Source organism: Macadamia integrifolia, chromosome 6 (genome assembly GCF_013358625.1).
Source record: "Macadamia integrifolia cultivar HAES 741 chromosome 6, SCU_Mint_v3, whole genome shotgun sequence".
NCBI lineage: Eukaryota > Viridiplantae > Streptophyta > Magnoliopsida > Proteales > Proteaceae > Macadamia > Macadamia integrifolia.
Genome location: NC_056562.1, coordinates 10991432 through 11003741, shown reverse-complemented (window position 1 = coordinate 11003741; position 12310 = coordinate 10991432).

Genomic DNA, 12310 nt, shown 5'->3' with positions numbered 1-12310 from the left:
CACTCTCAACCTAGAAAATCAGAAACGAGAAGTGAGTGGGAGGGGGGGGACCATTTTATTGCCCAAAAATTCGGATTTAAAAAAAAAATCGATGGAAATTCCCATTAAAATTCTAATTTCAAGGTGCAAATCAAAGATTGCCTCCAAAAAAATATAAATTTCAAATCAAATTCAAGTCAAATGCAAAATCCTAAAATTCAAATCAAATTCAAGTAAAAAACAAATCAAGATTCCAATTCAAAACTCCAAATTCAAGAATCAAAATCAAAAATCAAAGAACAAGAATCAAGGAAGAAGGAATCATTGATCCAACCACAGGAGGCCTAATCCCATTGAATCAGTCCCAAGGGGTCCAAATTCAATGTATTTACCAAAACCAAGATAGCTGGTCCCACGGTCCAAGTGGCCTAAGACCAATTTGCCTAGACCGGTCTAAGTGACCCGCCTAGGGAGACAAGATGGAGATAGCTGGTCCCACGATCCAAGTGGCCTAAGACTGATTTTTCTAGACCAGACTGAGTGACTCAACCTAGGGAGACAAGATGGAGATAGCCGGTCCTATGGTCCAAGTGGCCTAAGACAAATCCCCTAGACTGGCACATAGAAGCCCATCCTAGGAAAAGTCAAGAATCAAGTACTAACATCTTTTGCAAGATTGAAAGAGCAAATAATTTCTTTCCTATAATCAATAGCCTCGGACCTCCTAGACTGGCATATGGAAGAACAGCCTAGGAAAGTCAAGAATCAAGTACTAACATCTTTTGCAGGATTGAAGGAGCAGTGAATTTCTTTCCTATAATCAACAGTGTTGCACCCGTGCCCTAATCCGTCTAATTTGAATTATTGTGATAGGCCTCAGATCGGAGATTAGAAGTATGACCAGGTTTTGGATCATGGCTACATATTATCGAAGGGGTAGAGATGACCCCATATATTCATGCATTGTGTGCCTATCTAACTAGAGGGGATTCATACCTTCCGATCCCAGATGGTAAGTGACCCAACTCCCCACACTTAATTTTCAGCATGCATCAAAATTGTTGAATAGCCTCGAGCATATCCGAGGATAACCAACCGTGTGAGACCATCCATGGGACAGCAAGCTATCTTGACTACCAAAAACAAGCCACCAGAAGTAGCTTGGGCCTGGGCCTAGATCCGAAGCTTGTTTCTGGTGGGTTGACGAGCTGCTGTCAGAATTCCAATGCCTGTGGTTCCTGCCACTCGCATCGTAAATGATTTCAGATGATCCCAGACCATCCTCCACACCTTTCTCATGATGTGGCACTTTACGGACCTAAATGGTCGAGTTCTCGTGCCTGAAATTCATTTTAACCTGTTAGTCCAAAAGGGGTCCAACCCAAACAAACCCTAAGGTCCACTTAAGTTATAAGTTGGGAAAAAATGATTCATTTCCTTATTTCCCTTGTGCCCAACGTAGGAGAGGAGAGAAAGAGGAGAGGAAGGAAAAAGAAGAGGAAGTAAGAGAAGGTTAGAGGCCTACCTTGGTGTCGGCTGCCACCTTGTTGCCAGAATTGTTGCTGGAGGTAAGTACAACCTCCCATACCACTCTCTCTCCATTTTGGCCTAGAAAAAGCTAGATATGGGTGCAATCTTAGTGTACAAACCATTTTAAGGTCATAGAATACGTGTTCTACCCTCCCGGTGTTGTTGCCGAGCTCGAACCAAGCCCGGTGAGCTTTGGCAACATGTATTGCCAAAAGATCAACTAGGGTTTCAATCGTTCGATCGATGTATCTCCCAAACAGCTCGATGGAATTGTGATATTCTTGGCTTCGAATGATACTAGGAACACCCCCTATAAACTCCATAGAACAAATCCTAATGATCGGGCTTGAGTCGAAAAGCCCCAAAATGGGTGGATTGTCTTGGATCACCACCAAAAACAGCCCACCGGATCCACTGGGTCTATTTTTGGTGGCATATTTCTGGTGGACATGTGAGCCTTATATGCCCTCTAACTTCTCCACTAGAAATAGGACTGATATTTCCAGTGGAAATACCCTGTTTCTGGTGATAGTACTGCTACTTAGGAACAATGTCTGTACCCTTTGGAGGTGACCTGTGTGGGTCCCGCTCGATGTTTCCAATGCATACTAATGTACTATTCCCTTGTGTCTAGGACAGTGATATGCACATGCCCCAAAGCCAAAATTGAATTGATCGATCGATGACCATACTTGAACCCAAACACACCCAATCGTAAAACAGGTGAGGGAAGGATTGTGTATTTCTTTATGAATGTTTATTATTATTAAATTTCTATATGCTTAGAATTATATGTTTAATTATAATTGCTCAAATACAATGATGATATGTTACATCGGTCATTTTACGATCATGATATAAACTGTATGGAGATGTATGATGAGATCTGATGTAGCCGAGGTGGTACCGGTACCGTGATCATCATATGTATAGTTGTATGTGTGGGATGAAATCCAGCATGGCTGAGGTGGTACCGGTATCATGATTATCCTACGTATGTTGCATTCATGCATTGATTATGTGTACTAGAGTTAGTTGTAGCCGCGGGTTATACTTTATGGCCAAAGTCTCACTGGTATCCTATACCCCGAGACTACATTTGGAAATCGATGCGCTTCATGGTCGATGATTGGTACCGATGTCGTGTAGTCTATACTCAACTATGATATGTATGCTAGATTAGGTAAACGGTCTCGGATTTCACTTTGTAGCCAAGGTCTTGCTGGTATCGTGTACCCGGGACTGTATTTGGAGATGGATTGAACTTTGTGGCCGAGGTCATGTAATCCATACTAACTGTATCACTATAAAGGCCTGTAGAATATATATGGCTAGGAATCACTCCCTATGCTACGAACCTTTGTCAACAGGGGTTGAGCTGTTGGATAACCCATTGTGGTATGTTCGATTTACCTTTTTGGAATGCCACACCTATGGTACAATGTGATTGTGCCGGAGGTGGAAACCTGTCTGGCGTGGCCGATGTGTTACCAATGTTGTGATTGCTAAGAGGGGGTTATCAAAGGTTTGCTAGGTGACCCATGGATGCATACAGGGACTAGCAGGCTTCTATTCACGGTTAGGGTTTGTATCCTTACGTAGTCAATAGCGGTTCCAAGATGAAGGATATAGCTTAATGCACCGTAGTAGTATTTACCCGACTTAGTTTGTATTGTTAGGTGGATAATAAATAAATGAACCGCATCACGAGCATTATGGACTATGTGTTTAATTTTCGTAATCATGCATCATAAATTATTACTGCTATTGTCTTGCATGGATGTGCTTGACCCCACCCCCCACTGAGTGAGTTGGAAAGCTCACCCCACGTATATGCCCCTTTTTAGATGATGTAGGTACCGTGGTACCAATGGTGGGTGACCCAGTATCTTCTGGGCAGAGTATGGTGTGAGCGACTAGTAGATGTCAGAAGTGAATGAGCATGATCAGGACTGTGCTTACAACCACTGTGCTTATGCCGCACTGTGAGATTGTACATCATATTTTGATACTTTAGGGTATAACTATGGATTGTATATTGTTCTTGAAATTATATTATACGTCATGGATGAATGTAACAGAATAACTTGGTTATCGCTATTATATTATCATTAGACATTTCTCCATTTTTATTTATGATTCTATTACTATACTCTGATTCTGCTGCTTCTGTTGGTTTGTGATGTGAGATTATGAAAATGTTAAGGTACTGCTATCAGAGATCCTTGTAGGTTTGTAAGACAGGTATGTATCGTACTCACACAACCGATATCCTTATGGTAAGTTGGGTCTACTAGAAATGGGGTGTGACAGCTATGGTATCAGAGCGTGAAGCTCCACCTTACTCACAATCTCAACCAAACCATGACTTTGGAAAAATTAGGATTAAATAAAAATCTCAAGACAACAATAATAGAAATTGCACAATTAGGAGACAAGTATAGGTGTTAAAGACGTTTGATTATAATAGAGAACTTGAATACACAACTTACACTTTTCATAAGAAAATAAAGTATTGAAAGCAGGAAATCCTAACTAGCCTAAGTCTAGGAAATTAAACAACTGGAGCAAATGAAAGAATGTCAAAAGTTCAACTAAAACTAAAACATCGAACTAAACTAAAACATGGAAAGGGAAATCTTAAAAACTATAGTGGCAAACATGCCACTACTCTTACAGTTGTTGGTTCTGTCCTTGGCCTTGAGCTTGGTTCAGACCATGCGTTCCAGGAGGATGCACCGAAATACCAAGATGGAAGACCATCGCCTGCATCTGTGCCTCTAGGGAGGCCACTCTATTGTCCATAAGATAATAGGTCCTGTCTATGTTGTTGAAGCGGTGATTTATGCTCCTCATCAGAGATGTGGTGGTGTCTAGGCAGGCCATAACATCATTGAGACCGTAAGGCCTCGTACCCCTAGTGCCCCGAGAAGTAAAAGCAGCCATAGAACCCATAGTCTGGGGATCAGGTGGTGGAGCCCCACCAACCCCGGCATCTTCTCCTCCTGCACCACCAACACCTCCACCAACATCTCTAGTATAGCTGCAGACATCACCGGCACCGCCACCCTCTACGTCCATAGGTTGCTGACCCTCTCCTAGAATAGGAGTCACCTCCCATAGATCTATGGTCATCTTCCTCAGAGAATCTTGGTTGAAGTCTGTGACCTCTTCACCCAAGCATGCCTCTCCCTCCGAGTCCACCCCAAAGCTATAAAAGAAGTCAGTAATTATTCTTCCATAGCACAGGCTTCCTGCTCGCTGATCCACTCCTTCGAATCGAAGTACCATGGTCCATATAAGGATGTAACGAAGATGTATTTGCGTCCCCATGTACATGCAATAGGTCACATAGGTTTGCAGTGCTGATACCTCATCATAGTGTCTGCAAGTGGGGAGGACATTCAACTAAATCGCATGGCAGACAACCTTTGGAGTGGCAAAATAGTTGACTGAATGGTTCCATCCCTTAGCCTCCTTAGTCAGTATGTCGTTTATCTCATGAAATGTATCGAGACTCTAGAATTCATATGCTTGAGTCTGAGGGGGGCAGTACACTAGGTCACCGGCATTGCTAACCATCAGGATATTGACCAACTACTCCATGTCAAATGAGATCTCCACCCCCTTCACATAGGAGGTGATCCGCATCTCTTTGGTACCCTGGTTCACACATTGCAAGTTGGAGTAGAACAACCTGACCAATGTGGGGTAGTAGTACTTGTTGGGTTTTAAGATATGGTACCACCCAACCTTGTCAAACCGTTGACAAAGACGGAATGCACAGAAATCATTGGTCCTCACATAGACTCCCGGGTCCACATTACAGTGCTCGAAGAGTTCCCAACAGTCTCGCTAAGCCACAGAGCAGAACAAGATGGGGTTGAACTGAGCGGTGGTGTCTTGCTCCTCTTGTTCAATAGCATGTCGGGTACGTACATGGTGTCCAGACATCGTTGAATGTGATTCCTAAGGATTTAGGATGAAAAACCAGATTCAAAAGTTGGATGTAAAGCCCACAGATAAGAAAATCACAAAACTAGGTTACATAGAGGAGGAACATACGTTTAGTGCGAATGCGGCGCCGATTGATCACGAAATAGCGAGAGGAAGGTAAGGAATGATTTGCAAAGTCCTCCTTAGTCGTTTCCAAACCTTTTCTACAAGAGAAAATAGGGTTTTATACAAAGAAACCCAAACCCGAGCCTATTTATAGCCGTTTTGGTGTCACCAAAAACAGCCCACCGAAAACACTGGGCATGCTTCCGGTGCCTGTTTCCGATGAAGTGAAAATTTCATATTTGCTCTTTGTTTTTCCCACCAGAAATAACATTGATATTTTTAGTGGATTGAACCATATTTTCGCTGAAAATTCTCCCTGTTTCTGGTGGATTAATTTGGAAAATAAATTATTTTATTTGGTTACTTTAATGGTGTGCCCCTTTGGGATACATGTGCGATCGGATCCTAATATGTGTGGACCCCACTTATGCATGCCCTAACCCTAATTTTGACTATCGAATATGTGTGGGACCCACTACGCATGCATGTGTTCCAGTTACAAACAACCTTGCATATGCATGTGCATTAATCAGATTCCTCCATAGGAGTCATGTCTCGTCGGAACACTCGATCTAGATCCAAATCACGTCCGTCGCCTCCCACTTCCCCTACTCGAAATCGGGAGACCCTGTAATTCACCTCTGGCTTTGCCTGTACTTACAGCTCAGGATATGGCATCTATCATGAATAACATAATGCGGGGAGTTGAAGAGAGGCAAAACTAGTTTATAGCCGAGATCGATAATAGAATTCAGGCGGCAATGGAAGCCTGTAATGCACTGCCTGCACCTCCTACTCCATCAGCACCCATTCCCATACCCATTTGATCGGTTACCTTTCAAACATCTGGTGGGGCACAAGTGCATGGGCATATGCAAGACCAGATGCCGGATCAAGCCCAAGCCCATATAGAGGGATGGACAGACTTTACGAAAATGATGGAGAAGTTTCAACAGCTTAAGGCCCCCATGCTTCTCCAAAGTGGGCTAAGACCCGTTGTATCCATCAAGATGGATTGTTGGAATGGAGAAGGTTTTTAGACTGATGGGCTACACTAATGAGCAGAAAATTTTATGTGGGCTATCAGTTACAGAATGAAGCAGATTATTAGTGGAGTGCCACCGAGCCTATTCTGAGGGCTAGTAACCTGAACCCCACTTGGGCAAACTTCAAAGGGTCCTTCTTTGAGAATTATTTTTCTAAAAGATTCTGGGATAGGAGAGAGAGAGTGAGTTCTCTCAGTTGGTTCAAGGTTCTCAATCTATGCTCGAGTATCAGCAACGCTTCAAGGAGCTATTCTATTTTGCTCCTGAGCATCTCAGAGGTGATAGAGCTAAAGCAAAGAAGTTTGAGAAAGGGTTGAGGCCAGGTATTGGGTCAACCATTGTGAAGTTGAAATTACAAATCTATGTTGAGGTGGTCCAAGTGGCTAAATCTATTGAAGATCGGCAAAGAGATAATTTCATAGCCCAGCAAGGGACTGGAAAGAGGCCAATGGGATCTACTGATTCTAGGGTAGGCATTAAACCTTTCTGAGTAGCCTATGTCAACCCAAATTCAGTGTAATTTGGGAGGCCTGATGCTAGTCAGACTTCCCAGCCCTCCCGTTCTAATGTTGTATCTCAATCATCACGATCAAGCCTGAGATGCTTTCATTATGATCAATCGGGCCATATGGCGAGGACATGCTCCCACCGAAGGCCAGGTGATGCACCCTACACTATGTCACTTAGGCCCCAGCAAACATATTCAGCCCCTAGACCAACGCAGCCCCTATAGGGCTAGAGACCACAAGACAGAGTGTTTGCTATGATTATAGAAGATGCTGAGGCTGCACCCAACATAGTGACAGATACATTATTGATATCATTATTGTCTGCACATGTATTATTTGACTCAGGAGCCTCGCATTCGCTTGTGTTACCCGCATTTTGTGAAGAAGATGTGAATTTCACCCAAGGGACTGACTCAATGTTTGACTGTGAGCATCCCTACAGGAAGTGTAATGGGTTTAAACTATGTTTATAAGCCTTGTCCAATGACCATAGGTGATCATGAGTTGAATTCTCACTTGATCGAGTTAGATATGACTGAATTTGATGTGATTTTGGGAATGGATTGGTTGTCCACATACAGAGCCAGTGTGTTATGTGCAAAGAAGACTATCATTTTCAGTCCTCGTGATGATGATGAGTTTGTGTTCTAGGGGGATAAGCCCAACAAACCCAAGAAAGTTATCATATCTGCGCTTCAGATGAGGAAGCTACTGGATAAGGGATGTCAAGGCTACTTAGCATCTGTGATGGATACTGAGATAGAGATTAGGCCATTGACCAAGCTAGATGTGGTGAGGAAATTTCCCGATGTATTCCTGGATGACTTGCCAAGTTTGCCCTAGGACCGAAAGACAGAATTTGCTATAAACCTACTCCCCGACTCAGCACTAGTGTCAAAGGCCCCTTACTACATGGCCCCCATAAAGTTGAAGGAATTGTAGGTGCAACTTCAAGACCTTCTGAAGAAGGGATTCATTAGACCTAGTGTGTCTCCATAGGGGAGCACCGGTAATGTTCGTCAAAAAGAAACACGGAAGTACGAGATTGTTCATTGATTACTGATGAGCACAATAATGTGTGAAATCTTAGGAATATAAATGTACATTTTGCCCCACTTTGGATAGTACTAATTTTTTTTTCTTTTTTTTTTTTCAGTTTCCAAGTCTACAAGAGAAAGTGTTTAAAGTGAATCAAGAACTAGTCCAAAGGTGGGACCCACTCATTAGTACCACATCCTCTCTCCTACAAAATCATGAAGATTATTCTCTCTCCTTGCCACCTCATAAGATCTTGAAGATGCTATACAGAGATTCTTTTCTGATTTAATCAAGATTGCAAGATATTGATTAATATTGCAAGGAACGATCAGAATTTGTTAATTTTGGAAACAAATTCTCTCTTTCCTCACACAATATCTCAGAGAATGAAGATTTTTACCAAGATTTAATTTAATTTAATTTTCTTTCTTTTATTAAAGAAGACTTATAGAAGGAATGAGGCAAGACAAAAGCCCTATAAAAGCCCCTTCCTCCCCCCTCCAATTTATTATTATTCCCCTTAGTTTATTTTCTAGTTTATGCTTAGTTTTCTTCTCTTTCTCCCTCTCTCACTCTCTTTAGTTTTAGTTCTTCTTTATTTTTGCTTTAATCACTTTTGTAATAGTTTTTTATGTCAACTAATGTAAGCACTCTTTTATTCTTATTCAGCCTTTTATGTCTATGATTTATGCAGTTGAGTTGTAATTTTTAAAGTTATAGTTCTAGGCTTAGATCTAGGTGACAATATCACGAGCCGTGGAGCAATTTTTTTTTTCAAGTTCAATTTTTTTTTAAGATTTGTTTTCTCTAGTACTAGAAATTTCAGATTTGGTTTATTCCAGATCTGGTTTTTAGTACTGGTAGTACCTCAAATTACTCAAGCTTTCAAGTTCAAGCATTGATTCAAGTAAGTAGTCTCCTTCTGTAATCTTCTCTCCCCCCTCTCATTCTCTCTTCTGACTACCCTTTCTTTCATAATTTAAGATTTTAATTTTAGTCGTTACATTATTGCTATCCCTTTCCCCCAAGGTTCATGGCTAGTGTATGTGTTGGTTTCGCCCCTCCTAGCCATAGAACTATCAATTTGTTACTTTTATTTTAATTGTTTTCCTTTCCCTAAAGCCAAGTAGAGTAACCCTTGTAAGAGTGACTCTCTGATCAAGTAGGGAAGCTCATATCATGATGCATCCCTCGGGCTAAGTAGAGAAACCTACTTGTGAGTCTCTCTAACTTTATCCCCTTAAAAACAGTATTTTTTTTCTTTATTATTTTTAATTTTAATTACGTGGGTTGTTTATTTTCAGTTATTTATTTATTTAATTTTAATTGCGTGGTTTGCGTCTTTAAATTCTTAGATGACGAATGGTTAGGACGTTATTTTAGATACATATGTTTAGGATGAGAATTAGAATTGGATCACAACCATTAATCAGTTCACTTTCGCATTATTAAAAGAAAAAAAAATAAAGTGGTTACTCTCCCTATGTTCGACCCGTAGCTACACTGATCCGTATGTTTGCGGTTACATTTAAAATCTCAAACAAGTTTTTGGCACCGTTGCCTGGGAGATAGTTCCATGTTATTTTTTGCTTTCTTTTGGTAAATCAGAGTGCTTTATTTTCTTTGTTTTTGTTTTTTCTTTTCTTTTATTGAATTCCTGAGAATATCAACTTGCAATAATAGTTGTATCAATGGAGGTCGCCATGCCTCACAGTATGATAAAGACAAGTTTCGCCCTGTAGCAGTACCTCAGGAATTGACCTGAGCAACTCCAGATCCTTGCCGATAAGCTCCCAAAATGCTAAAAAAAATAAAAAAATCAAATAAGAAAAAAAAAGAGTTTTTCTTTCTATTCTTTTGTGTTTGTCTTACTCTAGTTGTGGATAGTTTTCTGTTGCATGAGTGTGTGGACCCATGATTCTACCAATCGTTTAGTAAGAGTACCTATTTTAAGAATAGCAAAACAACCTAAACCTACTTTAAATGATATATTCTACCCAGCCAGGGCAATCCAACCTTCTTGCATTAGATTACCAACTACCACAGGGAACAATTATGAGCTTAAAACTCAATTCATCACTAGGTTACCCCACTTCCATGGGCTATCCTCCAAAGGTGCTTATTTGTTCCTGAGAGAATTTAAGGAGGTTTATGTCCTCATTAAGATACAATAGCACAGTGATGATGCTGTTAAACTTAGATGCATTACCTTTTCGCTCAAGAATGGAGCAAAAAGATGGTTATATGGGCTGCCAACTAATTCCATTACCACATGGGATCAGTTTACGGTAGCATTCTTAAGAAAAAATTTTCCCTTGCATAAAACAAACAAACTTTAGAGCGAGATCATGCAATTCCGATAAAAACCTCAAAAGTCATTTTCTAAACTCATGGAAAGGTTCCAAGACCTTCTCCAAGAGTGTCTCCATCATGAGATTGACAAATGGCATCTTTGCCAAATAATTTATGAAGGGATAGACTACCATACCAAGCAGATGTTAGAGTCTATGTGTCCTACAGGCTTCACAGGTTATACGGATGAAAACGAAGCTTGAAACTTTTTGATTGACCTAACTAAAAAGACAAGAGAATGGGAGTCTACTCAGGAAAGTGAGAGAACTATAGGAGGTAAAGGGTACTATGTCGATGGGATAGTAGCCAAGGAGGCCCATTTAGATAGCCTCATTAAGAGAATAGAAGTCCTTGTCCCTAAAGCACATGCCCCAGTCCACCAAGTCCAAAATCAGGTCTCTATGTGCAATTGGTGTCACTCCCCTGGACATGTAATGGAAGAATGTGCTAACAGTTCTGGGGGCAATAAAAGTGTTAATGCTTTTTACCCGAATAACCCGTTTAGCAACACTTACAATCCAGGGTGGAGAAATCACCCTAATTTTTTATGGAGCCAAGGGAATCACGAAGTTCCATCCAACTTTCACAACCAAGGCCAGCGTAGTCTTCAGAGGCATAATTTTGCACCACTACCTAATTCTTTCCCTCGGCCTAATCTAGGTCTTCAGTCAAATTTTTCTAGGCCCCCTCTCTAAGCACCTTATCAACAAGCTCCGGGGTTTACATCCACTGGAGAGGCAGCAAGAATTAGTGAGCTAGAGAAAAGCATGGCCCTTCTCATGACAAGTCACAATAATGTGGAGAGGCAACTCACCCAACTTGTCATAATCATGCATGAAAAGGAGAAAGGAAAATTGCCTAGTTAGCTAGAGCCAAATCCTAGACATTAAGTGCTGACTCCACAAGGGCTACCTTCTCCTCAGCTTAATGTTGTACAGAGTCAACAACACCAAGGGCCCTCCAACCAGTGTAATACGGTATATGCCCTATGGAATGGCTGAGAGTATCTATAGAATGGTACTACTCATTCTTCACCATCTAACCTTTCTGTTGACCCTCCAACTATCGAGGCTACTACTGTACCTCCCATTCCAGGTTCGTCAGATGGACCTGAAGAGATTAAAAATGATTTGGTAGAAGCCATAAAAAATGATTCTATTAATGAGAGAACTTCTAACAGTGTTTATGTTCCTCCTGTCCCCTATCCTAACCGTTTGATGAATAAGAAGAAGACAACTTCAATGAAAGAAATTTTAGAAGTCTTCAAGAAGGTAGAGGTAAACATTCCTCTTTTGGATGTCATAACTCAAATCCCAACCTATGCCAAAGTCCTCAAAGACTTATGCACTCACAAGTGTACCACAAGTGTGCCCAAAAAGGCATTTTTGGCAGCTAATATCAGTTCAATGATCACACAACCTATAGCAACCAAGTATAAGGATCCTAGGTGTCCCACCATCTCTTGTGCCATTGGCAACACTCGTATTGATCATGCTTTACTTGACCTTGGTGCAAGTGTGAACCATGTTTATCAACAACTTGGATTAGGAGATTTAAAAGCTACAGGGACCACTCTCTAGTTGGTCGACCGTTCAGTCAAGATTCTGAAAGGGATGGTCGAAGTTTTCCTACTTAAGGTAGGAAAATTTATTTTTCCAGTCGATTTTATTGTTTTGGACACCAAACCCTTCACCGCTAGGGATAAGATCCTTATCATACTTGGAAGACCATTTTTGGCTACCAGCAATGCTTTAATCAATTGCCGGAATGGTCTACTAAGGATATCTTTTGGCA